We start from the raw sequence: 26,385 nt of genomic DNA, 5'->3' as shown, positions 1-26,385 counted from the left end.
TGAAGATAATTCAATATAAATGATTTAAACTGAAATAAAAGAGGGAGGGCCAAACAGGGCATTTAATATGGGAGCATATTTCATGGTGTAAGTAAAGTGGAGTCTAACAAGAACAAAATATTTAAACAGATAATGGCCAACAAATTTAAATTAAAAAAATGAAAAAGATCATATCACAGGTCCAAAAAGAAGCTCAGACAACTCCAAGTAGGCTAAAAACAATAACAATGATAGTAAAGAAAGATGAGGAGACAACTTCTAGCCAAGATGGAGGCCTAGCCTGACGACATACTCCGTCTCCCTCCACAACTAAGAAAGGACTACAACTACCACAAAACCAGAAATAACCAGAAGTTCCAGAAAATAAGCTACATGGAGTCCAACATATGAAGTTATAAAGAAATGGTGGTTGTCCAGATGGGTAGGAGGAGTGAAGCAGGGGAGGAGAGGTCAAGTTGTGCTGGTGGCGGCAGCTGCAGCGACAGTGGTGGGACGGTGGTAAGCACAGACACCCGTATTTAAGGGGAGGTGAGAAGCACCTGGGGAGCACCCCTGGCTGCAGACCAAAACCGTACCTCGCGATTCCAGCACCGGGGAAGACAGACCCTCATTGCCTTGGACTGTGAGGCCTAGAGGGTGTGGGGACAGAGGAGGAGGCTCCCGGTCTCTCAGCGGAGAGTGAATGACAGTAATCCATCTTGGACCCCCACCCCCACACAAAATGCCACAGCATGGTGAGAAGGGTCACCTGCTTGTGATGAGTGCACAGGGCTCCGCCCCCTATAGTGTAGGAGATGTTACAGCCCCGCCCAGGAAGCAAAGGTAAACACAAAACTGTCAGGATGGCACAGATCATGATGGAGATCCCAAAAAACAAATCAGAACATAGGGAAGGAACAAACAGTCAACCAGTGCAGGAAGAAGAAACGAAAAGTGAGGAAAATGAGGTGAGGCTCAGAAACCTATGGGACAGCTATTAGCAGGCCAACATCCAAATCATAGGGTTGCCAGAAGGAGAAGAAGAAGAACTAGAAATTGAAAAATTGTGTGAAAAGATAATGAAGCAGAACTTCCCTAACTTGGGGAAGGAAATAGACTTACAGGTCCAGGAAGCACAGAGAGTTCCAAAAAATGGGACCCAGGGAGAACCACACCAAGACACATTATAATCAAAATGTCAAAAATTAAGGATAAAGAGAGAACCTTAAAAGCAGCAAGAGAGACGAGAATTACATACAAAGGGGTCCCAGTAAGACTTTATCAGCTGATTTCTCAAAAACTCTGCAGGCAAGAAGGGACTGGCAAGAAATATTCAAAGTAATGAAAAGCAAAAACCTACAACCACGATTACTTTATCCAGCAAAGCTGTCATTCAGAAGAGAAGGGCAGAGAAAGTGCTTCCAGGACAAAGTAAAACTGAAGGAATTCATCAGATCCAAACCAATGTCATATGAAATGTTAAAGGGACTTGTTTAGGAGAAAGAGGATCAAAACTATGAACATTAAAATGAAAACTGTATCACAACAACCAACAACAGAAGCTACGGAATCGAAACAAAGGCAAACTAAGTAGGCAACGAGAGTGGAAAAAGAATTATAGGTATGGGGAACATTATGGGGGGAGGTCAGTGGGAAGGGGGGAGGGGGGAAAGGGAGGGAGATGGTCCAGGAATTAAGAAGCATAGTAGGAGGGAGTGGAGTAGACAGGAAGATGTTGAGAAGAACTATATGCAAACTAATGGGCATGGACTAAGCGGGGGGGATAAGTAGAGGTATGGGGGGGTCACTGGGTGGAGGGGAACAAAGGGAAAAGAAATTGGGACAACTGTAACAGCATAATCAATAAGGCATTTTAAAAACAGACAATAACCCACTGGCTGCTCTGAAAAGCCATCTTTGCATTGTTCCTGTGTGTGCCTCGCCACTCGCTGCATCCACCTCCGCCGCACGCCGCCTCCTCAGTCACTGCGGACTCCGGCAGCTTCTTCGCCAGAGTCCTCGAACTCCCGTTTTTTTTTTTTTGTTTGTTTGTTTTTAAAGTCCGCTGCATAGGATCACCGGCGTGCCCACCATGTCAGACGTGGTCGTGGATACCAGCTCCGAGATCACCACCAAGGACTTAAAGGAGAAGAAGGAAGTTGTGGAGGAGGCAGAGAATGGAAGAGATGCACCTGCTAATGGCAACGCTAATGAGGAAAATGGGGAGCAGGAGGCTGACAATGAGGTAGATGAAGAAGAGGAAGAAGGAGGGGAGGAGGAGGAGGAGGAGGAGGAAGGTGATGGTGAGGAAGAGGATGGAGATGAAGATGAGGAGGCTGAGGCAGCTACGGTCAAACGGGCAGCTAAAGACGATGAGGATGACGATGTTGACACCAAGAAGTAGAAGACAGATGAGGATGACTAGACAGCAAAAAAGAAAAAGTTAAACTTAAAAAAAGGCCGCCGTGACCTATTCACCCTCCACTTCTCATCTCAGAATCTAAACATGGTCACCTTCGAGTAGAGAGTCCCGCCCGCCTGCCGCGATGACACGCGCTCTCCACCACCCACCCCAAACCACACGTGAATTTGCAACAGGGGAGGAAAAAAACCAAAACTTCCAAGGCCCTGCTTTTTTTCTTAAAAGTACTTTAAAAAGGAAAATTTGTTTGTATTTTTTATTTACATTTTATATTTTTGTACATATTGTTAGGGGTCAGCCATTTTTAATGATCTCGGGATGACCAAACCAGCCTTTGGAGCGTTCTCTGTCCTACTTCCGACTTTACTTGTGGTGTGACCATGTTCATTATAATCTCAAAGGAGAAAAAAAACCTTGTAAAAAAAGCAAAAACAACAACAACAAAACAATCTTATTCCGAGCATTCCAGTAACTTTTTGTGTATGTACTTAGCTGTACTATAAGTAGTTGGTTTGTATGAGATGGTTAAAAAGGCCAAAGATAAAAGGTTGCTTTTTTTTTCCTTTTTTTGTCTATGAAGTTGCTGTTTATTTTTTTTTTTTGGCCTGTTTGATGTATGTGTGAAACAATGTTGTTCCCACCAATAAACCGGAATTTTATTTTGCTGAGTTGTTCTAATGAAAAAAAATAAAAAAAATAAAAACAGACAATAATAGCAATGATTGTAGTATTGGTAGTAAAAGAATGAAACACAGATACACATCATTGTTGAACTACTGGAAACCAAACATAAGAGAAAATCTTGAAAGCAGCCAGAAATTTTTAAAAATAAGAACAAAGATAAAGAATTACAAAAGACTTTTTGCCAGAAATGGTGTAAGCAGAAGACAGTGGGGCAACACTTTTAAAGTTCTAAAAGGAAAAAATGAAAGTCAACCCAAATTATAATTCAGCAAAATATCTTTTAAAAATGAATGTGAAATAAAAACCTTTCAGAACAAAGACTGAAAAAATTCATTGTCAGCAGACCTGTGCTACAAAAAACGTTAAAGGAAGTTCTTCAGATAGAAATAGTATGATAGCTCAGTGAAATTGGGAGGGATTGTAAAGAAACAAAGCAGGCCAGAGTTTTGTTTCAAAACAAAAAAGTAAGTGTGATGGAGACTGTTCAGTGCAGAAAGCTTAAAATATTTAGTATCTAGCCCTTTACAGAAAAACACTGTTTGGACAATTATCTCTTAAAGTTATTAAAAAGAAAAGAATTCCACAACTACTTAACTTTGCCCTCGTATGTAGCATGAAATCAGTCATTTAAATCAAACAACCATGACTGTTCTGATAAAGCTTTATTTACAAAAACAGGTGACATGTCCTAGTCTTCTGATCTCTGGTCTAAAGAAAAAAGTTTATAACTTTTAATACTAAAATGTATGATAAAAACAGAGCAGAGTAAAAGGAAATTGAAAGTAAATTGTAAAATTCTTATATTACACATTCGTCGTCGGCAGCCGTCCGTCTCGAGAGACGATGGTGTAGCTTCTTAAGAGTCTATCTGCACCGCCGAGAATGGCTGTGCAGTCCGACTCGGGAGTGACACGGTATCTGTCTCCTCCCGTGTTGAATCGACATCTTGCGATGTCGCTGGAGTGTCCTCTCCAGTGAAGCTGAAGCTACAGAGCCTGGGCAGGGTGATATGGAGGGTCTGCTGTTGCCCATGCAGCAGACCCCCCCCCTCTCTTCGCAGCTGAAGGATCCAAGGGAAAGACGGAGTCAATACAGCTTGGCTTCAGGTGCGCCGCAGGAGTTGCCGGTGTTGACTACAACGTCAAACCGCCTTAGGGACTCCGGCTCCGGATTTTCTGTCGGGGTTTACTCCCCTAGCCTTTCCCCTGAAGAGGTATGCCGCAAGGCAGCGGAGGTTTTTTGGAATCAGAGTTTTCCTTCTCTGTATTACACATTAAATCATATAATATTGAAGTAGACCATGATAAGTTAAAAATGCATATTTTAAGCCTTAGGGAAACCACTAAAAAAAGAAAAAAGATATAACTAATGTCATAAGATATGAATAGTGGAAATACAATGGAGTCTTTAAAACTACTTTATCTAAAAGAAGTAAAGAAAGACAAGTAGAAAGGAACAAGAATAAATGAGACAAATAAAAATAATTAGCAAGGGCCCTGGCTGCTGTGGCTCAGTGGATTGAGCGTTGGCCTGAGAGCCAAGTGTCACTGGTTTGATTCCCAGTCAGAGAATGTGACTAGGTTGCACGTCAGGTCCCCAGTTGGGGGCGCGAGTGAGAGGCAACTACACAGTGATGTTTCTCTCCCTCTCTTTCTCCTTTCCCCTCTCTCTAAAAATAAACAAACAAACAAATAATTTTAAAAAATAATTAGCAAGATGGTAGAATTAAATTACCCATATTGATAATTGCATTAAGTGCAGATAATTCAGGTCTGTAGAATAAATCTCAATACATTTAAAAGAACTTAAAAATTAGTCAAAGTATTTTTTGGCACCAATGGCATGAAACTAGAAATCAATATCAGAGACCCAGAAAATCCTCAAATATTTGGGAATTAAACACCCTTCTAAATAATCCATGTGTCAAAAAACAATTCACACAGGGAATTAGAAATTATTTTGAACAGACTGAAAATGAAAACAATTCATCAAAATTTGCACAATGCAGATAAACTAGTGTTTTGAGGGAATCTTTTAAAAACTACATTAAAAACAAATTAAATCTGAAGCATTAAGAAGAAGGAAATGATGAAGAACAGAAATAAATGAAATGGAAAAGTAAATGAAAGCAAGAGCTGGTTCTTGGAAAAGATTAAATCGGAATGTTTAACCAGACTGATTAAAAAAAAACAAATACACAAATTAACAGTATCGGGATGAAAGGGAGGACATAATTACAAATCTTACATACTTTAAGAGGATAAAGGGATATTCAGAACAACTTCATGCCAACAAATTTGAAAAGAAAGATAATAGAGCTGGTTTGCTTAGGGTGGTAAAGCATCAGTTTAAGACGTGTTGAGTTTGGACTTCCAGTCAAGATGGCGCATAGGTAAATGCTACTTGGAACCTTTCACAACTACATCAGAATTACAGCTAAGCCACCATTCAAAACCACCTGAAATAAGGATATAAAGAAGAAGCCACATCGAGACTGGTAGGAGGGCTGGAGAGGCAGAACCAGCTGGTTGCACAGCCATGTGTGGTAGCTAAACATTGGGAGGGAAATGTTGGCTGTGTAAGGTCCCCCCTAAGGAGCCAGGGAGGCACTGTTGGCTAACACTGTTAACCCCATCTGGTAATTCCTGAGACCCCATCAAACCCAATTTGGGGGCCCACCCAAGCCCTTTCCAGTGATTTTTCCATACAAACAACCTGTCTTGATTCATGCTGCTAACTTTCCTAAAATCTCTCAAAAACAGCAGCATCTGGCCTCTGCATACCCCATACTACTTGCTAAGTAGCCCCAGGCCAAGCACTAGCTGCATCTGGCCTGGGTTTGCATCCCGTCCTCTCCCAGGCACCCCCAAGCCCTGTAGGAGTAGCAGCCATTTGCAGATTGCTCTGTAGCTCATGCCATGTGACCCTGGACAGGGCACAGCAGTAATTGACCCTGTCCTGCACCTCCTGGAAGGCCCTAGAGCCAGTGCATGAAGTAGACAGCTTTAGACTGTGCCAGAGTACTTCCTAACCACCTCCGCAATCGACACAATCAAGAGGCAGATTCATTGGACACCAGAGTCCCACTGAAGCGAGTCCTGCTCTGTGGGGTCAGCCCCTGCACAGCAGATCCTCTGCTGTGGTCACTGCCAGTCCTTTCAGTCAATTGGTCTTGGGGAAAATCCCTTCCATTGATAGCAATTAAGGTCAACTACAACAGGAGGGTGCACACAGTCCTATGAGGATGTACCAGGAGCAACTAGCTTGAGTGACTGGGGAAGTTGTACTACTAGGCCCTACAGGACACATACTACATAAAACCAAGATTGGGAGACATAACTGCTCTATCTAATACATAGGAAAAAACACAAGGTGGCAACCAAAACGAGACAAAGAAACATGTCCCATGTGAAAGAACAGAGCAAAACTCAGAACTTAGCAAAATAGAGACAAGCATTCTTACTAGATGCAGAGTTTAAAAAACTGGTTATAACACTGGCTGCATAGCTCAGTTGGCTAGAGTGTCATCCTAATCCACTAATGTTGTGGGTTCAATCCTTGGTCGGGACAGAGACAAGAATGACCAGTGAATGTGTCAGTAAGTGTAACAACAAATTGATGTGTGTGTGTGTGTGTGTGTGTGTCTTCAAATTAATGAACATATCCACAAATGAGGATTAAAAAAATAAAAGAATGTAATACTGAAATGAAGAATCATCAGTAGAGTAGATGAAGCAGAGGATCAAGCCAGCAGTTTGGAAGATAAGGAAACAGAAAACACCCAATCAGAACAGCAAAAAGAATAAAGAATTAAAAAAAAAAAAAAAAAAAAAAAAAAACAATTTGAGTGTCTGGGACAACTTTCCAGAGAAGAGAGAGAAAGGAATTGGAAACCTATTTGAAAATATAATGACAGAAAACTTCCCTAACTTAGTGAAAGAAAGAAATAGACATACAAGTCCAGGAACCAACAAGTCCCAAATAAGATTGTTCCAAAGAGGCCCACACTAAAACATATAATAAAATGCCAAACAATGAAGAGAGAATCTTCAAAGCAGCAAGAGAAGAGTTAGTTACCTATAAAGAGAGCTCCCCTAAGACTGTCAACTGATTTCTCAACAGAATTTTGCAAACCAGAGGGATTGATAGAAAATTTTTTAAGCGAAGAAAAGCAAGGACCTACAACCAAGATTACTCTATCCAGCAAAGCTATCATTTAGGACAGATAAAGAGCTTACCAGACAAGAAAAGCTAAAAGAACTTATCACCACCTAACCAGTACGGCATGAAATGTTAAAGGATCTTTTTTTTAACCAAGGATATGTTTATTGATTTGAGAGAGAGAAACATCCATGTAAGAGAGAAACATCAATTGGTCGCCTCCTGTACACACCCCGAGCAGGGATTGAACCTGCAACCTTTTGGTGTACAGGACAGTGCTCTAACCAACTTAGCCACCTGGCCAGGGTTAGCATCTTCTTTAGGAAGAAAAAGAAGAAAAAATATTAATGATAAAATGGCAATAAATACTTATCTATCATCCATATGTTCATTGAAGCATTATTTACAGTAGCCAAGGTATGGAAGCAACCTAAGTGTCCATCAGTAGATGAGTGGACAAGGAAGTGGTGTGTATATACAATGGAATATGACTCAGCCATAAAAAAGAATGAAGTCTTGCCATCTTCAACAGCATGGATGGACTTAGAGGATATTGTGCTGAGTAAAATAAATCAGACAGAGAAAGAAAAATGCCATATTATTCACTAAACTGTGGACTCTAAAATAAACAACAAAAAAAGATAAATGAAGAAGCAGATCAGAAACAGGCTCATAGATATAGAGAACATTTTGACAGTTGCCAGATGGGAGAGGGTTTGGGGGGTGGTGCTGTGCGGAAAAGGTGAAGGGATTAAGAAATACAAATTGGTAGTTACAGAATAGTCACAGGGATGTAAAGTACAGCATAGAGAACATAGACAATACTGTTGTAATAACTATGTATGGTGTCAGATGGGTACTAGATTTATGGGGTTAATCACTTCATAAGTTATGTAAATGTCTAATCACTGAGTTTTACACCTGAAACTAATATAATATTGTATGTCAACTGTAACTGAAAAAAAGTTTAAATATATTAAAAATTTAAAAAGGTTAAAAAAAATAAAAAGACATGTTGAGTTTGGGTTATAATAGGAAACCAGATAAAAAAGTCTAGAATCAGGGGGCATTTGCTGTCAGTAGGTCAGGAAAGAGGTTGAGAAGAAAAGAAGTTTTGGTTATGATAGATTTGAAGGTGTTTAACTGAACTCTTCTTTTGCTACAAATTAAGGCAGCTAATAAGCATTATATTTTCTTGTATGTAGAGAATATTGTGTTCTCAGATGGCATGTGGTAGTCTTTCACACTACTGAAAATTAAAACTCCACAATCTTCACTAAAGGAATTGTCTAGTCGTTTTTTTTCCCTCTGCCTTCAGATGAAGGTCTTATTCATCTCAAGTTCATCTTTGAATACCTCTTGAAGATCTCCATAGATACCATCGTTATAATTGTTTGATAATTTTTTTTGCAATGTGTTTTTTATTTTCCTTAATGGTCAGGAGACTCTTTCTTGTTTCTGCCTTAAACCACCACTGTTTTCTGTGGACTTACACCTCAGCATCTTGTTTTATCTATTCATAGGTAGCATTTATTCCCTTACTGTTTTTATCTTTCCAATTCATTAATTAAATTATTTCTAATAGAACCGGTTTTATCCTGCTGATTTTTAAAAATCTTCTTTTTACTCTCAGTCTTGTGCACATCATTTAAAAATTATGATAGCCTAAGTGAATCTGGGAAAAGATGCTTATATAGCAGAAATAGCACTTCACAAGCTTTGAATGTATGAAAAAGTGAAATCACAAATCAGTGTGGATTAAAAGGACCATACACTACATGAAGAATTAGGTGGTGATTTGGAAAGAATTAAATTATATATTTATCTTTTATCAAAATAAAATACAGAGTTAAAGTTAATTGAATCAGTAAAAAATGTTAAAAGATGATAGAGTTTTGCCATTTGCTTTTACATTTAGAAGACATAAAAGAGAATACAGATGAAAGCTTTGGAATTATAGTCTATAAAAATTTTAATCTTCTGCATATAAAGTATGAGAAATACCTTAACTAAATTAAAGAGGAGGCAAGTGAGGGAAGAATATTTCAAGAATTACAGAAATTTAATATTCTGAACATAATAAGAATGCACACAAATGGATATGATAAAATAACTAACATAAGCGTACAATTCACAATAGAGCAAAGGTAAAGATAGATTGTTTTAAAAATGGCAGATGTTTTGAGATTAAATTTAGAGAAGTTGGAAGCATGAGCCAAGCAAGATAGGCCATCCTAATGAAAAAGCCACTGGAAACAGCTTGGGTGGGCCTATAAGTTGGATGGGGTGGGAATCTTGGAATCACTACGGTGGAGCAAACAGTGTGAGCCAGGCTGATAGAGTCTTAGATATGATGTGTGTCGCCCCACCCCTGCCAGCTCTGTGAGGGGCGGGCTCAGAAAAGGAACAGTGAGCTCTGCCATTACTTCTGTCTGGGAGAAAGCTGTCCCTCTGGCTCTCACCCTGATGCCAAATAATTCAGTTCCTCCCCATATGTCTCTATAGAGTAAATCTGTTTACTCAATAGAGTAAATCCGTGCATGGGCCCTTGAAGAGGAATTATCTGGGATTCCAGAAGCTCTCTTGTCTCCTCAACTTTACTTTCTGCTGGTTTTTACAGCCCTAAGCTATGGAGACATACCATCCTGGCACTCAAACCCTGGGCTGAGGAACCTGGTGTGAGGCTGAGACCCCTCCCTACTCATGGGGACTTCCCTAAACATACTTTCTTGAAACACTTAAAATGAAATTTTTAATATTTAACTTTACTTTTATGCATTTTTAGGAAGAGACACTTCATTTTACAAGATCTTTAAATATTAAAATATTTAATAAATAACATTTTTACTTGCTGCCAGTTCATATTACCTGCCATTTTAGCTAAAATACTGTCTAACAATTGTATATTGAATGATTTTTTTAAAGTATTGGCATATAAATTATTATAGATATATTAAGAATAGTAAGAATTAAGGTAAAACTTGTTTTTTGTTCATTAACTTCTTTTTAGTCTTTCTTCCTGTTTCTTTGACTTTAAAAATAGTTTCCAAAATTATCATGGAAGACTCAAATGTAAAAACACAACAATATGATTTTTCTCTGTACATCTGTTCATATAAGTGTGATAATTGACATTTTTTATTTCCAGTAAGGGTAGATGTGTTGGTGAAAATGGAGTAATATGAACTTGTTTTTAATAAAGGAAATTCATACTTTACCAAGGCATTAAATGATTTCTAGGATATTATGGTTGTGGTAGATAAGGAAACATATGAGCTTTACTTTTTTTTTTACCAGAAACATTAGTAAAAAATTCCATATAGTATCCAAGGTAAATACTGAATAATAGAAGTCCTGGAATAAGTGAGTAATGGCCTGGCATGATTTAACATTGGCTAGATGGCAGGAAATTATTAGTCATTAGTGGAATATTTTAAATCTGAAGCAGCAGATATATGATAGTTGGTGTTGATTTTAATCAAAAGGTAAATTCTAATAATTTATTTTGCTTTTTTGTAACTAATTATAACTTTAAAAAACGTTTTAATTTGAGAAAACTATGATGAAATTTGACTTCTTAATCATGAAATCCATGTCTAGGAACTTCCTAATAGTAAAAGTGCATCTAATGTCAATGCTTAGTTTGTAATTCTTGACTGCCATTTACTTGGTGAGTGATTGGATTGTATACTGACATCCTGTGATTTTTATTTTCTATAAAATGAAGGAATTAGATAATTTCTTAGGTCCCTTATCACTCAAATACTCTACTAAATGAAGTTGTTTTAGAAATATGTGCATTAAATATTGAATATAAGATGCATTTCAGAACACTTTTTCTGTCTAGGTACTGAAATAAATGGATGTATTATTTGCTGAAACATTGAGACATTGACAGTTAATTTTATTACCTGCCACAATGTACTTAACAAAACAAACCTTGTGTTAAAAATTTGAAGTATTGGCCTCATGTCCCAACCCCATTATAGCTGAGGTAGTTTATCTCACTGACCATCAGTTTCTTTATTTGTTAGGTATAAACTATAATCTGCACAGCTTACCTCTGAGGGGCAAATACGATGATAAATATTAAGCATTTTGTATATTGTAAGTACTCTGTAACTTTAAGGTAATAGTAATTTGAAAGATTGTACTAGGCAAAGCCAACGTTAAACTAAATTAAAATGAGGATAAAAGTTTAATAACTTCATGAAGCAAGGTTTGAGGGTTTTTTTCATTAACCAGCAAAAACCTATTTAATGTTTAGTTAGATTATGTAAATTTGCAAAACAAGAAAATACCTTAATTGACCGGATTGCAAAGCATCTGAAATGGTTGTCTGGTTAAAAGTGAACTTGCACTAAAATGGTTTTAAATAAATGTAACACATATTCATTGCCACAAATAATGCATAATTGACAAAGGTAAGTGTACCTTTGAACTCTTTCTCTAATCTTAATTTCTAAAGATAACCCTTGTTAACAGACATTGCTTATGTATTTATTCATTTATTCAACAAGTATTTGTTGAGCAAAATTCTGTATGCTATATAAAATTCTGTATTCATTGTATTAAGTGATGAGATGAAATACTCAAAAAGCGGACAGGATTCTCTGTCCTCAGAGTGCTTATGTTCTATTAGCAGAGACAGACATTGAGCAAGTAAGTAAATAATGATTATAGTTCTATGTCTACTTCAAGGAAGTAAAAAGAATACTCTGATAAAGAATTATTGAGGATATATTGAGATTTACTTTAAATAGGATAGACAGGGAGGTTTTTTCTGATGGGATATGTAAGTTGAGACCAGAACATTGGAAGAAGACTCTGAGTGTGTGTTATGCTTACAAATATGTATACACACATTTATATATACACAATTTATTTGTAGAAGGGAAATTATCTTTTTCTGTGACTTTCCTAAACAGTATTTTGTGGACATGTCTGTAGTGACCAGTTGATCTTTTCTTTAATTGCCCTGGGTTTATCTTTTATTTAATTGCCCTATTCTTTATCAAATGAAGGTATGAGGAGACTTGTGTTTTTGTGTTCTTGATGGTAGTGTAAATTTTCTGAAGTGCATTAAATAATAATTTAGAGTTCATATGTCCTCTTATCCAGTAATGAATTTATAATAATTTATCTTGCAGACACTTAAAGATATTTATGTTGGACTTTCATAAATCTAGAAACAGTGCATTCATCATAACCAATAGGCAGGCTGATTAAATATATGAATACAGTGGAAGGCTAGTTAGCTGTTAAAAAATGAGGTAGATATGGAAAATATCCAACTTGCATTATTAATAAAGCAAGTTGTAGAAAGTATGTGTAGTCTGACTTCATTTGTGGAAAAGGTGAGAAAGAAAGCTATAGATGTATCTGTGCTTGAATATGTAATAGAATTTTATAAATCTGCACAGCAGTTTGTTAATTGTGTTTATATCTGAGCAGTGGGATTGAAAAGTCTGAAGAGGGAGACGACTATATATTATAAAATTTTTGAAAAGCCAAATTAAAAATCTGTTAGAAATTAAACTTGAAATATTGTAATCAGGTCTGTACATAATGATTTTTACTTTGTTCAGTGTGATTTAAAACTTCTTAAATTTTAATTTTTGGAAAAGATGCTATGGAGAAAAAACAGGTTGTTAAAAGTATTTGGCAACTATCTCCAAGTGCCAGCTATTAAAGCATTTTTTCCTGGAAGATGAATTATGTTATATAAATGCTAAGGCAGTAAGGTATAGTTTATTCAAATATTAAAAGCAGATGGGTTTTGTTAAACGAACGAGTATTTTATTGAGTACATGCACTTTGTAAATAGAGATTCACCTGGCAGTGACTATCCTATGTAGGCCATTGGGAGAGAATGTAAAATCAGAGTCTAGTTAGAATGGACCTTAGAAATCCGAACATCTAGTCTAGCTGACCTGGAGATTCAGTTTAGTGACTTGCTTTATATCACTAGCTAATTAGCATCAGAGTCAGGACTAATACCTGGGTTTTCAGTTTTAAAATTTATGATTTTAGCAAGTTAATGTTTCCAAGATAATTTACATTTTCTTAATTTCAAGTTCAGTCTTTTAAGTCTCTTGTGGTTACACTTATTGGCAAGGTTGGTTAGGTCTGTCATTTTGTAAGGATGACCATACATCTAGTGTGCCCGAGACAGTCCTAGTTTATGCCTGTTGGCTCAACACAATTATGAAAAGTGCCTTCTTTCCCTGTCAAAGGTATATGGGTGTGGTCACTATAGTTCATGGTCACTCCAGGTGTTGCGAATTTATTGAATCTGAAAGGCTCTTAACAGTACTAGGGTAGAGGTTTTGGATTATGAATCTAAAGAATTACATTGCAAGCTGTGTTACATGTCAGAGGCTGCTGTCATTTGGAATGGGAAGAGATGGTTTCTACTAGGTTTGGCAGAGCAGGAGGGCTTCTTGAAGAAATGGCATTTGAGCTGAGCATAAAAGGGTAAGTGGGATTATAAATTGATCGGATTATATGAATACAAAAATGGATGACATTTCAGCTGTGTAAATAAGACTCCAAGTGCATTTGGGGAATAGTAAGTAGTTCAGTTTACCACTGTTCTGACAGATAGGAATACAAGAGTATTCCTGGAAAGGGTGTGCGTAGACCAGATTATTTAATACCTAGTCTTACGGCTGGGATTTTTTTGAGTAGCTGGAAAACCCTAGCAATTTTCAGGTACAGGAAGAAATAAGTAGCACTTTAAGAGGATTAGTATATTGGTGATACCCATTAGGAGAATGTTGTACCAAATCAAATGTGATGTCTAAGGCCCTTAGCTATGTGGTGACAGTGGAAAGAGAAATTCTTTTATCTGTCAGTGGCTCATAGATGATATTTATTTAATGTCAGATAGATGTTTACAAAGAAAGAACAAGATTTGTGAGTATTTGGGCATTTAGGATAAGGGAGAGGAGAAGATTGAACTGTTACACTAAATAGAAATAAAGGGATTCTCTGCATATATCTAAGGTTATGATCTTAGTCTAAGAAAGTTGATCTCCATTGCTGTTGAGTTGTGCTATAATGACTGCTCTGATTTTAAACAGCTTTGGAGAGGTAGAAGTATAATTAAAGTATGATTAGTTTGTTTTAATATCTTTGCCAAAAGTCATGAATCTTAAGACCAGAGCTTGTAAGATACAGATAATAACTTAGTGCCTCAATTATAATTTTTGATGTTTAGCATTTAGAAGTTCTGCAGATGACTTTTCCAGACACAAAGATGGATGTAGAGATTATCAGAGAGCAAGCTTGAATTTTAATTTGATGCCATTATTTTGTTATAAAGAAAGAATCCATTATGCAGTACTAAAACACCAGAAGGAAGATAGTATGTCTCAACATTTTTAAATTGGTGGCTATATTTAAAAGATGCTAAATTATACAGTAATGTCATAGTTGGCAGAATATCATTTGGGTCTGAAAGACATCACTGACAATCTGGCTGTTTATAGACTTGATTTCATATAGTTTCAATGCTTGATCAGTATTTTTCATTTTAGGTTATTGTGTTATTGGAATTGAGAATATCTCCCAATTGATGCTTGCTTAAGAGATCACCAGAAGTAAAAAGTGTAGTATAATGTGATATGCAGTTTAAAAAATGTTTTTCTATGGTATAAGCATTTAAATGCAGCTAATCTCATAACTACTATATATTGTTCTAATATTTTAGTGGTATGCATACTTTTAAAAGCAACCTTTGTTTAACTGAGGAGACGTCATTTTGATTTAGGATGAAAGGAGAGGCTATCTTTTTTCTGGGCTCACTGCTGTGATAGGTGCGTCATTAGCATCTGGCACACCTTTTTTAATGAATGCTTTTGATGTCAGGAAAATGTCAAATGACTTCCTTAAAAGTGAAACATCTCTCCTACATACAAGAATGGGAGGAGTATTTTGTGTTCATTTTAATTTATAACTTCCTTCAATTGTTTATGTAAGTCATTTGTTTAAACCAGCAGCTCACTGCAAGAGCTGCTTATAAGAACACACCCACTAAAACTCTCCAATAGAGTACATTTTTTTTTTGTTATCAGATTAGTTCTTCAGGAGAGGAGCTCTTAAGTCTGCGGAATCATTCACATAGAACTCTTATTGCCTTGCTTTGAAATTGTTTGAGTGCTCAGAATATGTAGCCTTGGCAAACTACTTTTGAGAGTTTTATGTTCTCGTTGCATCGTGCCCCTAATCTGCCTCCTAACTGTTCACAAACTTTGGTGACGGGCATTTCAGGTATTTGGATAGCTTTGAGTTATTTCATTTTGGAGTATGTTACTTTCTCATGACCAAGAAGACCTGTACTAAATCGTAAGCACCAACTTCAATTGGGTCTCAGGCTGCTGGGAAATCCTATTACATTTTTCTAGTCTACCCCCTTTCTATTCCCTGAATGTTGATTGTTTTAAACCTTCACACTCCTCAAACTGTTCCCTCACTGTCAGTAGATGACCACATGTCTCAGTTCATTGGCATTTGAGATTCTTTTTGTGATACAATGCATGGCCAGTTTTTTGTCATTTCAAACAAGTGATTATTAAATATAGAATTCCTGAGGTTTATTAGCAAGTCATTTTTTTTTTGTTTCAGAAAACCACAGAATTTTAGAATTGCAAATTTCAGCTGTGCAGTGATTGTCTTTACAGTAACCCTTACCATTTTCCAGTGACAGGGCATTCTTTCTCAGAAGACTCCCAGTCTACTGTTGAATAGAACTTAGGTTTAAAAAATAATTTCTTACTCTAAAATCTGCATCTGTTTTCTAAAGCATCTTTCTTACCTCTACTTTGAAACTTTATGATTACAAAAATCTTAAGATTTGTAACACTAACTCCTATGTGGGGCATAATGGGATGGGGCATGGGCATGGGCTATAACTATTTATCTATTAGTCTCCAAAAGCAGGTTCTTATATATCAGATATAGGATGCGAAGCCGTAATAACCACCATTGTGCAGCATTATTCCTATGTTTTAGTTTTCTGTAATTCAGTATTACATTTTAAATTTGGAGATAGTGGTGAGTTTGGAAAAGGGGAAGACATCTGTGTTCTTCTCCTGATACTCACTTAGGAGCTTCTGTGAAATACGCCTGATCTGCACAGCCTTGAATTCATTGTAACTGCCACATATTTTTCAGTGGCTCCTTTCTGTGACAGATTACTCTCAATAAATAATCTGCAGTTCGTCTCAAATTCTGTTGGTGTTTTTATTTTTAATAAAGTGCTGTGATCAATAGCCTAGTGTAATTGTTGTTTCCCCATTGAATTTATGTGCCTCATTTGAATGTTTTTAATTTGAAAGAATGCTTGTGTTATTGGACTCTCACTTTTCCATTTTGATTGCTTTCTTTGAGCTATTTACAGTAAGAGAAAATGAACTTCTCTATCAGAATTGTGGACTAGGAGCCCGTAGAGAAATTTTAAAGATGAATACTGAGGTATCTGAACATTCATGCATATATTTTTATGATTATTTCAGAATGGGACAAGCACCCATAACAATTGTGATTGACTTTCCAGTGGCAGTTATAAAAATAGTTTGTCTCTTTGGCTTACTAGTATTATGATGACATTACCTTATAGATGGTATCTGAAATGCCAGGGTGTTTTCACTAAGTCTTTTTGTTTTTCTTTTCAAATCAGACTTAAAGTATAAGCTAATAAAAGAAGTGAAGAAGAAAGAATTATTGAAAAATTGATAAGCTATGAACTGAGTTTTTATAATAATCTGAAACACCAGACCCCAGTCATCAGTAGGATGGCTGGTAATACTCTTCAGCCTGGTCATTTTACCTCCACTTCCAGAAACCTGGCAGGGATTAGATTAAAAGTGTTTCCTGTAGCCATAGAGCAATTTCCCTTGAGTTCAGAAATCCAGAGTACAGGTTGGGCATCATTGGCTCCAACAATTGAGTACTTCATTAGCCCTAACCAGGAAGCAGCTAGATTGTTAATAGTGGGATGGAGTTAGAAATGTAGAATTGTATTTGAATTCAAAAGTAATAAGAAAGCTTGAAGGCATATCTTGTGAAATTGGGTGTTGAATGCATGTAATTTTTATTTGAAAAAGCAAATAAGTTGTGTGAAACTTAAACTAAAGAAAAATAATTTAAGGTTAATTTGGAAGTTGAATTTCATATGTTTACCTATATACATACAAGCATCATTCTCACTCTTTTTGGCTAGTAAAAGTGTTACTTTTAGTTTATCCTAGAATGTTAGGGAGAGCTGCCAAGTTTTGTGTAGTTAAAAGTCTATTTTCATGGCTTGTTTAGACATAAGTATTCTTCAGAAATTCAGCTTTAAAAGTTTTCTTCATGATATAACTTTATATTTTTAAATCCTTCATAACTCCACAATTATATTTTTGTTCTTAAAATGTTTTCTTATTTTTTACTTATTCAGTCATTAAACAAACATATATTGAATGTGTACCAGATATTAGTTCTTGCAAAGAAAACAAATGAATATTACAATTAAAGTAAGAATACATTAATGTTTCCTAAAATGATCAAAGCTTAGAAATGTTTTTAATACATTTTTTATTACGGTAGTACTTCTTTGAAATAGCATTGATTATTGTAATATCTTAGAAGTACTTGCAACTTACACTGCTGGTCATACAGAGTAACTAGCATTCCTGATACAAACAACTAGAAAATTGGACAAAATATATGAAATAAAAATTTTTAGGCATTTGAAAATATGCAGGACCATAATTCATAAGGGAGTGGAAACAAATGAGATGAGCCCCATAGTTACTCTCAGCTTTCTGCTAGGAAGTACTTTCTAGACTGCATATTGGGAGACGGGAGCAGACTCAATGACCTAAGGAGACAGAGATCAGAGTTCAGGGGTGGAAAGATAGTTAGAATTTGTGGGGCAGGCTACTGTCAAGATGAGAGATGTGCAACAAAGCTCAAGAATGCTGTGTAGGGTTCCCCTTGAGCCTTCCCCTAAACACTAAGCTGCACATACAGAGAGCTGACTTCACTAGTCTAGAAAAGGACATGTACTAAGGAGAGAACAAGTACTGGAGAGCAGAAAAATTACTGGAGCATACACAGAGTTGAGAATTGTTTACATTTTATCCTGTCAGCTTAAAGAAACCTTGTTGAATATCCCAGGTATTCAGTGGAGCCTATAGACAGGCCCAGGCTATAGAATCATCCTAAAAACCTAAGACACACCTTAAAAGGAATAGACCCTGAGATTAATTGTCTGCCATAATAAAGTTGAACACTCTACTAAGGAAGACAAAGAAGTCCAAACAACCAACAGATAGCACACGTAATGTCTAGCATATAATCCAAATTAGTAGACATGTAAAAAATTTTAAAAGAAAAATTTGAACCATAATCTGGAGAAAAGTCAATCAGTAGAAAACAAACCCAGAAATGGCAGACATCATCATGAAATTAGCAGACAAGGAATTTAAAGCAGCTATTATAAATATGTTCAAGGATACAAAAGAAAATATGAACCCAGTGAGGGAACAAATAGTAGTTTAATAAAGAAATAGAAATATAAAAAAAGAACTAAATGGAAGTTCTAGTATGGGAAAATACAGTATCTGAAATAACAGTTTGGAAGAGCAGAAGTTAGCCAGAAAAAAAACTAAGGAAAATCAATGATGCTAACAAATATAAATTTCTCTTTTCAACTGTCTTGTTGATGTGTTCCTAAAGGTTCACATAAATTAATGCTAATATAATCACTATTATTGCAGCTCTACATGAATATAACATTCTTATCAGATAGCTCTGTACAAGCAGGATATAATTAATTTTCAACAATTACATAAGTGCAGTATAGGGTAGCAAAATAAACTGATTAGTATCACATGTGAGACACATACGACCTTTGGGTTATATTTCTAGCTCAGTATGTCTGATTAGTGTGATGTAGATGCTGAGAAACTATTTTGATATTTGATTATAATAACAAAAATTGCATCCTCATATATGTTTTGGCTACTTCATTTTAACGGTTTATGGAAAAGTTGCGAAGCTGTATATTAAAGGAAATAGAATAAATAACTGGGGAAATTTCATCAGAAGGAGAGATCTACCCTCAAATACTTAAAAGTAGTCTTCGGCAATTCATTCATATTTAAGAATATGGTATTTTTAAAAGTATTGAAATATCTTTATATAAATGGGCCTTTTTAAAAACCTTTATTTTGAAATAATTTTAGAATTACAGAAGTGTCACACAAAAAAACAATGCAGACAATTCCTGTAGAATACTCTTCACTCAGCTTCACTGTAATGTTAACATCTTATATAACTGTGGTACAGTAAATAATTGACACCATTTAACTGTAAACTACAAACTTTATTCTGATTTTACCAGTTTTTCCACTAATGCGCTTTTTCTGTTCTAGGATCTGGTTTTGTAGCCCACGTTGTGTTTAGTTGTCACAACCCCTTAGTTTACTTCAGTCTGTGACTGTTCTTTCCTGGTCAGTTGTGCCCTTGATGCTTTTAGTCAGGTATTTGGTACAGTGTTCTTAACTTTGCACTTGTCTGGCAGTTACTCTTGATTATATTAAGGCTATGGATTTTTTTTTTTTTTTGACAAATAGTACAGAATTGATGTGTCATTTTCAACACATCCATATCAGGAGTACATGATATTAATATGTCTTATTATTTGGTAATGTCAACTTGATTATGTGGTTAAGGTGATATCTTCCAGATTTCCCCATGAAAAAGTTATGCTTTTTCTCTTTGTGATTAATAGGTGTTTTAGGAGATACACCTTGGGGCTGTGCAGAAATCTTGTTTTTCTTACACTTACGGGGTGAAGCTTTTTAACTGCTCAGTTGTTATTTTAGAACAATTAGGTAGTCAATCCTTTTTGTTATTTTGCTAAGATCTAACTAGATAGCAATATTTGTAAGTCTTTTCTGCTGCTTTTCCGTTATCCAGAGACAGATGCTTCAATCTCCTGCCTAGTGATAGTAAGCCTGGTTGCCAGCCCTCTGAAACTTGTTGAGAAGGCATGTAGGGAGTTTCGTATTTTAGTATGTGGTTTTAATCCTCTTTGGCTCACCTCTGAACCCAGTACCTCTCTGACTTAGTTTCTCCCCGGTGTAAACCTCCTGTCTCCAGGGGTGAGGTGGAGATTAATTGCTCCAAAGTCCACTATCATAACTTTGCAGTGTAGCCATTGGGAAGACACCACATTAACTACATCTCCCCTGTCTCCTGAAGTGCTGCCAGTTCCTCAAGGTCAGTTGGTTTGAGTCACATCATTCTTCTGTATCTCCGGAGGTACTTAGATTGACTGTGCTCCAGTAATTAATCTGCTTTTCTTCTGTCCACATTTTTCCTATATTTTGGGTTGGGATTACAGGTATCTCTTAGTTTTTTCCAAAGTGGAGTCTGTGTTCCTATTTCTTGTCCTGTTTGTTGTTTGGGGGTATTTTTAAAGTAGTGGACCCAGAAAGTATTTGGCTCTCTACCCTAAAATTGAAGCCAAAGTAGAGTTTAATATTAGTTCGCACCATATCTCAATATACAAACTTTGGCTCAGCATTTTCACTTCTAGGAGTAAGAACTTACAGAAATATTTATACATGTGCACAAAGGCACATGTATAGGAAAGTTTACTTAGATATGTTTCCTGTCACCATAGCCTAAATAAATAAATAAATAGATAATGAAAACAGCCTAAACGTAAGTAACAATAAGGGAATATTACAGAGTAGTATGCAACAATTCGGAATAATGAGGTTTGTTTATACACACTGACATGGGAAGTTCTTAAAGACATTATTACCTCACATGGCAATTTGCAAAGCAATATGTCTATTATCATTCCATTCTCATATTTATGTGTATATATATATATGTATCATTGAAAAGGAAAATATTTGGAAGAAAGTACACCAAACTTTTAACAATGGTATTTTGGACTTTAATCCCTTTACTTTGTATACTTCTGTATTGTAAAAGTTAATTTTATAATTTTTATAACATTTGGATTTTTTAATAAAAAATATGAAATAGACTACTTATAGAAGTGTTGAACAGTGCCTGGAGGTTTTCAGGCAGAGGCTCTTCTAAAGGAGCTCCCTGCTACATACAATCTCAGTATCATTTAATTCAGGATTGCCCAAACTGGATTACAGTTTGGAGATAAAGAGATTTCATGATTAATTAAAAATGAGAAATGCTAGGTTAACAAACTAAATATGCTTTTCTCCTGTAGAATTGCCTGGAGTCTTTAACATGCTGATAAGCATGGCAAATGTCCACAATCTCTCAAATAGGATTTCCTCCCTTTTTATGGTATACCTGCTAACATTTCCCAAAAGAAATGTTTTTCGGACCTGTACTTTTGTTCATTCACATGGCTATTACGTTTAGTGCAATAAGAATCATGTAAATCAGTTCTTTCTGAACAAAGCTGCTGTGAGTATTCCTGGGAAGTACCAGTTTAGTAAATTTTTTCATACAAGGCATGGAGGGGCTGGAAACAGAGAGACATTTCCTCAAAATACTTTCTTACCTTTTGAAGGAATTCAAAAGATTTTGAAAGAAATTTAAAAGCTGATCTATTTTCAAAGAAAGAGTATGATAAAGGAACACAATTGGGGTTTCAAAAGAAAACTTAAATATACCTCCTCACAGCTGACTTGGCTGGTGTGAGTGGGTGTCAAATTAAGATACTTGGACCCACTTAACCAAGGGCAGCAGCATAGGCAGCACAGAAACTAATGACCTCGCCCTGGAAACTGTTGTAAGTGCACAGATGTATCGGTTAAACTCATGATTATAAAATACTAAAAGCAGCACTTTATCAGTCACAACTCTAATGTATCATTAAAACTGGAGTCATCAACCACAATGTAGCTGGATTTTTAAAGTGATTTCTCAGAAAAATGAAGAGTACCTCTGATGATTTGTTCAAGTAACATGGAGGAAAAACAGTCCTTCGGGATCTCACACGAATGATTTCGGTTAGTCCCACTAAGAGCCTAATGAGGTCATGAGGTTTCAGTGGAAGCGCCAGTGCAGTGCTCCAACAAAGCATTTGAGCAGTAGGTCAAAGCTAACGGCGTTTTTGATGCTGTTAAGACTTTGAAAGTGTAATACCTTTTCTCAAACAGATTTCCAAGTTGCCTTTGACTTGAGTTAGATTTACATTATGTTTACTGCTATAAAGGTAATAGCAATGTGAACATGGATACAGAAGCCAAAAACTCCAATTTTTGTTCATTAATGAGACAAACCTAGAGCATAGCATGTCCTGGAAATAAGACTGGAGATGGGACCGACCAGTCTATGGAGGCCTTAAGCACTGTGCAAAGGTGTTTAGACTGTATTCTGGAGGTTTATAGGGCGTTATGTGATCAGATCTTTTATTTTTAGGAGTGAACTCTGGTGGCAGAAGGGAAAAAAAACAACATAATAGTTAATCTAATCAGACACTATTTAAAATTTTTTTTTTAACTTTTTTACTACATTTGCCCTAGATATCTGTATAATTCACTTATGTTTTGGGCCCCTTGATGACTAATTGGCATTTGTAAAATCTTTGATTAATTTATGGACAATTAGTTTTGTGGAGGCTTCAAATAGCTTTATTTATTTATTTATTTTTAATATGCTTTATTGATTATGCTGTTACAGTTGTCCCAATTTCTTTTCCCTTTGTGCCCCTCCACCCAGTAACCCCCCTCCCCATATCTGTCCCCTCCCCCCTTAGTCCATGCCCATTGGTTGTGCATATAGTTCTTCTCAACATCTTCCTATCTACTCCACTCCCTCCTACTATGCTTCTTAATTCCTGTACCATCTCCCTACCTTTCCCCTCTTTACCTTCCCTGCTGACCTCCCCCCAGAATGTTCCCCACTCCTATCATTCTTTTCCCACTCTTGTTGCCTACTTAATTTTGCCTTTGTTTCGATTCCCTAGCTTCTGTTGTTGGTTGTTGTGATACACTTTTCATTTTAATGTTCATAGTTCTGATCCTCTTCCTCCTAAACAAGTCCCTGGTTTGGATCTGATGAACTCCTTCAGTTTTACTTTGTCCTGGAAGCACTTTCTCTGCCCTTCTATTCTGAATGACAGCTTCGCTGGACAGAGTAATTGTGGTTGTAGGTTTTTGCTTTTGATTCCTTTGAATATTTCTTGCCAGTCCCTTCTTGCCTGCAGAGTTTCTTTTGAGAAATCAGCTGAGAGTCTTATTGGGACCCCTTTGTACATAATTCTTTTCTTCTCTCTTGCTGCTTTTAAGGTTCTCTCTTTATCCTTAATTTTTGACATTTTGATTATAATGTGTCTTGCTGTGGTTCTCCCCAGATCCAGTTTTTTGGAACTCTCTGTGCTTCCTGGACCTGTAAGTCTTATTTCCTTCCCCAAGTTAGGGAAGTTCTGCTTCATTATTTTTTTACATAATTTTTCAATTTCTAGTTCTTCTTCAGTCAGGGCACATCAGAGAAGGAAAACTCTGACTCCAAAAAACCTCCGCTGCCTTGCGGCATACCTCTTCAGGGGAAAGGCTAAGGGAGCAAACCCCGACAGAAAATCCGGAGCCGGAGTCCCTAAGGCGGTTTGACATTGTAGTCAACACCGGCAACTCCTGCGGCGCACCTGAAGCCAAGCTGTATTGACTCCGTCTTTCCCTTGGATCCTTCAGCTGCGAAGAGAGGGGGGGTCTGCTGCATGGGCAACAGCAGACCCTCCATATCACCCTGCCCAGGCTCTGTAGCTTCAGCTTCACTGGAGAGGACACTCCAGCGTCATCGCAAGATGTCGATTCAACACGAGAGGAGACAGATACCGTGTCACTCCCGAGTCGGACTGCACAGCCATTCTCGGCGGTGCAGATAGACTCTTAAGAAGCTACACCATCGTCTCTCGAGACGGACGGCTGCCGACGAGTTCTTCTTCACCTTCTGGCAACCCTATGATTCAGATTTTGGCCCGCTTATAGCTGTCCCATAGGTTTCTGAGCCTCTCCTCATTTTCCTTACTTTTTGTTTCCTCTTTCTGAATTTGTTGACTGTTTGTTCCTTCCCTATGTTCCGATTTGTTGATTTGATTCCTGGTTTTCTTTCCCTCACCACTAGTTTCATATGTGTTTTTGTTCATTTCAGCAGGACTAGCCTTCATTTCTTTCCCATGTTGTTTAAGATCTGCTGTCAGGTCTGTAAGCATTCTTATAACCAAAGTTCTGAACTGTGCCTCAGAAAGATTTCCTATCTGCTGCTTCATTAGATTAGATATTTGCTGTCTGGTCAGCTACGTGATTGGGATCTCTTATCATGATCTGTGCCATCCTGACCGTTTTGTGTTTACCTTTGCTTCCTGGACGGGGCTGTCACACCTTCTACACTATAGGGGGCGGAGCCCCGTGCACTCGTCACTACCAGGCGACCCTTCTCACCACACTGTGGTGCTTTGTGTGGGGGCGGGGGTCCAAGATGGATTCCTGCTTTCACTCTCCAATGAGAGACCAGGAGCGTCCTCCCCCGTCTCCACCCACTCCGGCCCTCATACTTCGAGGCAATGGGGGTCTGCCTTCCCTGGCGTTGGAATCGCGAGGTGACGAGATTGGTCTGCAACCGGGGGTGCTCCCCAGGCACTTCTCATCTCCCCTTAAATACGGGTGTCTGTGCTTACCGTCGTCCCGCTGCCATCGCCACTGCTGCCACCGGTGCTGCTGCCGCCAGCACAGCTTGACCTTTCCACGCCAGCTTCGCCCCTCCTACCCGTCCGGACGAGCACCACTTCTTTATAACTTCATACGTCAGACTTCCATGTAGCTTTATTTTCTGGAACTTCTGGTTATTTCTGGTTTTGCGGTAGTTGTGTTCCTTTCTTAGTTGTGGAGGGAGATGGAGGGTGTCAGTCTAGGCCTCCGTCTTGGTTGATTTATTTTTTAAGATCAGGTATTTTGAGCAACAGATTTGTCCTAGTCTGTAACTATTGCTATTTTACACTAGAAAAAAGAAGTATGATTTTACATACCATGAAATTCACCCATTATAAGTGTACAATTTAGTAATTTTTAGTGGATTTATAGAACTGTGTAATCATCATCATGGTATAGAAACAAAACATTGCCATCACCCCAAATTCCCTCATGTCTGTCTGCAGTCAACACCCCCAGCCACAGGTAAACTAGTCATTTTCTTCTGTCTCTACAAAAATTGTTTTTTGAAGTCATTTATATAAAATGGAATCCTATAATATGTAGTCTTTGTGACTGGCTTCCTTCATTTAGGGTAATGTTTTTTTAACTCATCCACTTCGTGGCATATGTCAGTATTTTGTATCTTTTTAATTGCTGGATACAGTGTTTTTTATACAGATATACCTCATTTTGTTTACCTACTTACCAGTTGGTGGCCATTTGGTTTGTTTCTAGTCTGACTATTTTGAATCATGGTGCTATGAAGGTTTGTGTGGACATTTTTTTTTTTTTTTCATTTCTCTTGAGTAGATTCCTAGGAGTAGAATTTCTGTGTCATTTGCTGAGTTATGTTTAACTTTTTAAAAAACTACCAGTAAAACACTCTATTTATAGATTACATTATCTTGTATGGAGAAAATCAAAAGGAATCCATGAATAAACTGCTAATAAATGAGTTCAGCAGAGTCAACATCAGTGTATAAAAATCATTTGTACTTCTGTATATTTGCAGTGAACAATCTGAGACCGAAGTTGAGAAATTTTTTATAATAGCATGAAAAAGAATAAAATAAGAATAAAAATAACAAAAGAATTGCAAAACTTGTGCTCGTAAAACTAAAATATTTTAAAAGATATTAAAGATATGAATAATAAATGGAGACAATTCATGTTCATCAAACATTCCAGTTTTTCTACATCCTTGCTAACACTTAGTATTGTGTACCTTTTCTGATTATAGCCATTCTAGTGGATATGGCGTAGTATCTCACTGGTTTAATTCACATTTTCCTAATGACTAATGATGTTGAGCATATTTTCATGTGTTTATTAGCCATTTTAATGGGGGTTTTATTGGTGAAATGACTGACTATTCAAATCTTTTGCCCATTTTTAAATTGACTTATTTGTATTGATTTATAGAAGTTATATATTCTGGTTCTGAACATA

At 36.9% G+C, this 26,385-nt stretch overlaps 1 protein-coding gene and 1 pseudogene across 8 annotated transcripts in view; both read left to right on the top strand.

Moving 5' to 3' along the window:
- NEO1 (neogenin 1) overlaps nt 1-26,385 on the top strand; it is a 290,741-nt gene that overhangs the window by 169,162 nt on the left and 95,194 nt on the right. The window lies entirely within an intron of this gene.
- Nucleotides 2,055-3,069, top strand: LOC150015698 (prothymosin alpha pseudogene; annotated as a pseudogene).

This window comes from Furipterus horrens, unplaced genomic scaffold (genome assembly GCF_987537825.1).
Source record: "Furipterus horrens unplaced genomic scaffold, mFurHor1.1.pri manual_scaffold_3, whole genome shotgun sequence".
Classification (NCBI taxonomy): Eukaryota; Metazoa; Chordata; class Mammalia; order Chiroptera; family Furipteridae; genus Furipterus; species Furipterus horrens.
The sequence above is the reverse complement of the archived record's forward strand: the minus strand, read 5'-3'. Positions and strand labels throughout refer to the sequence as shown.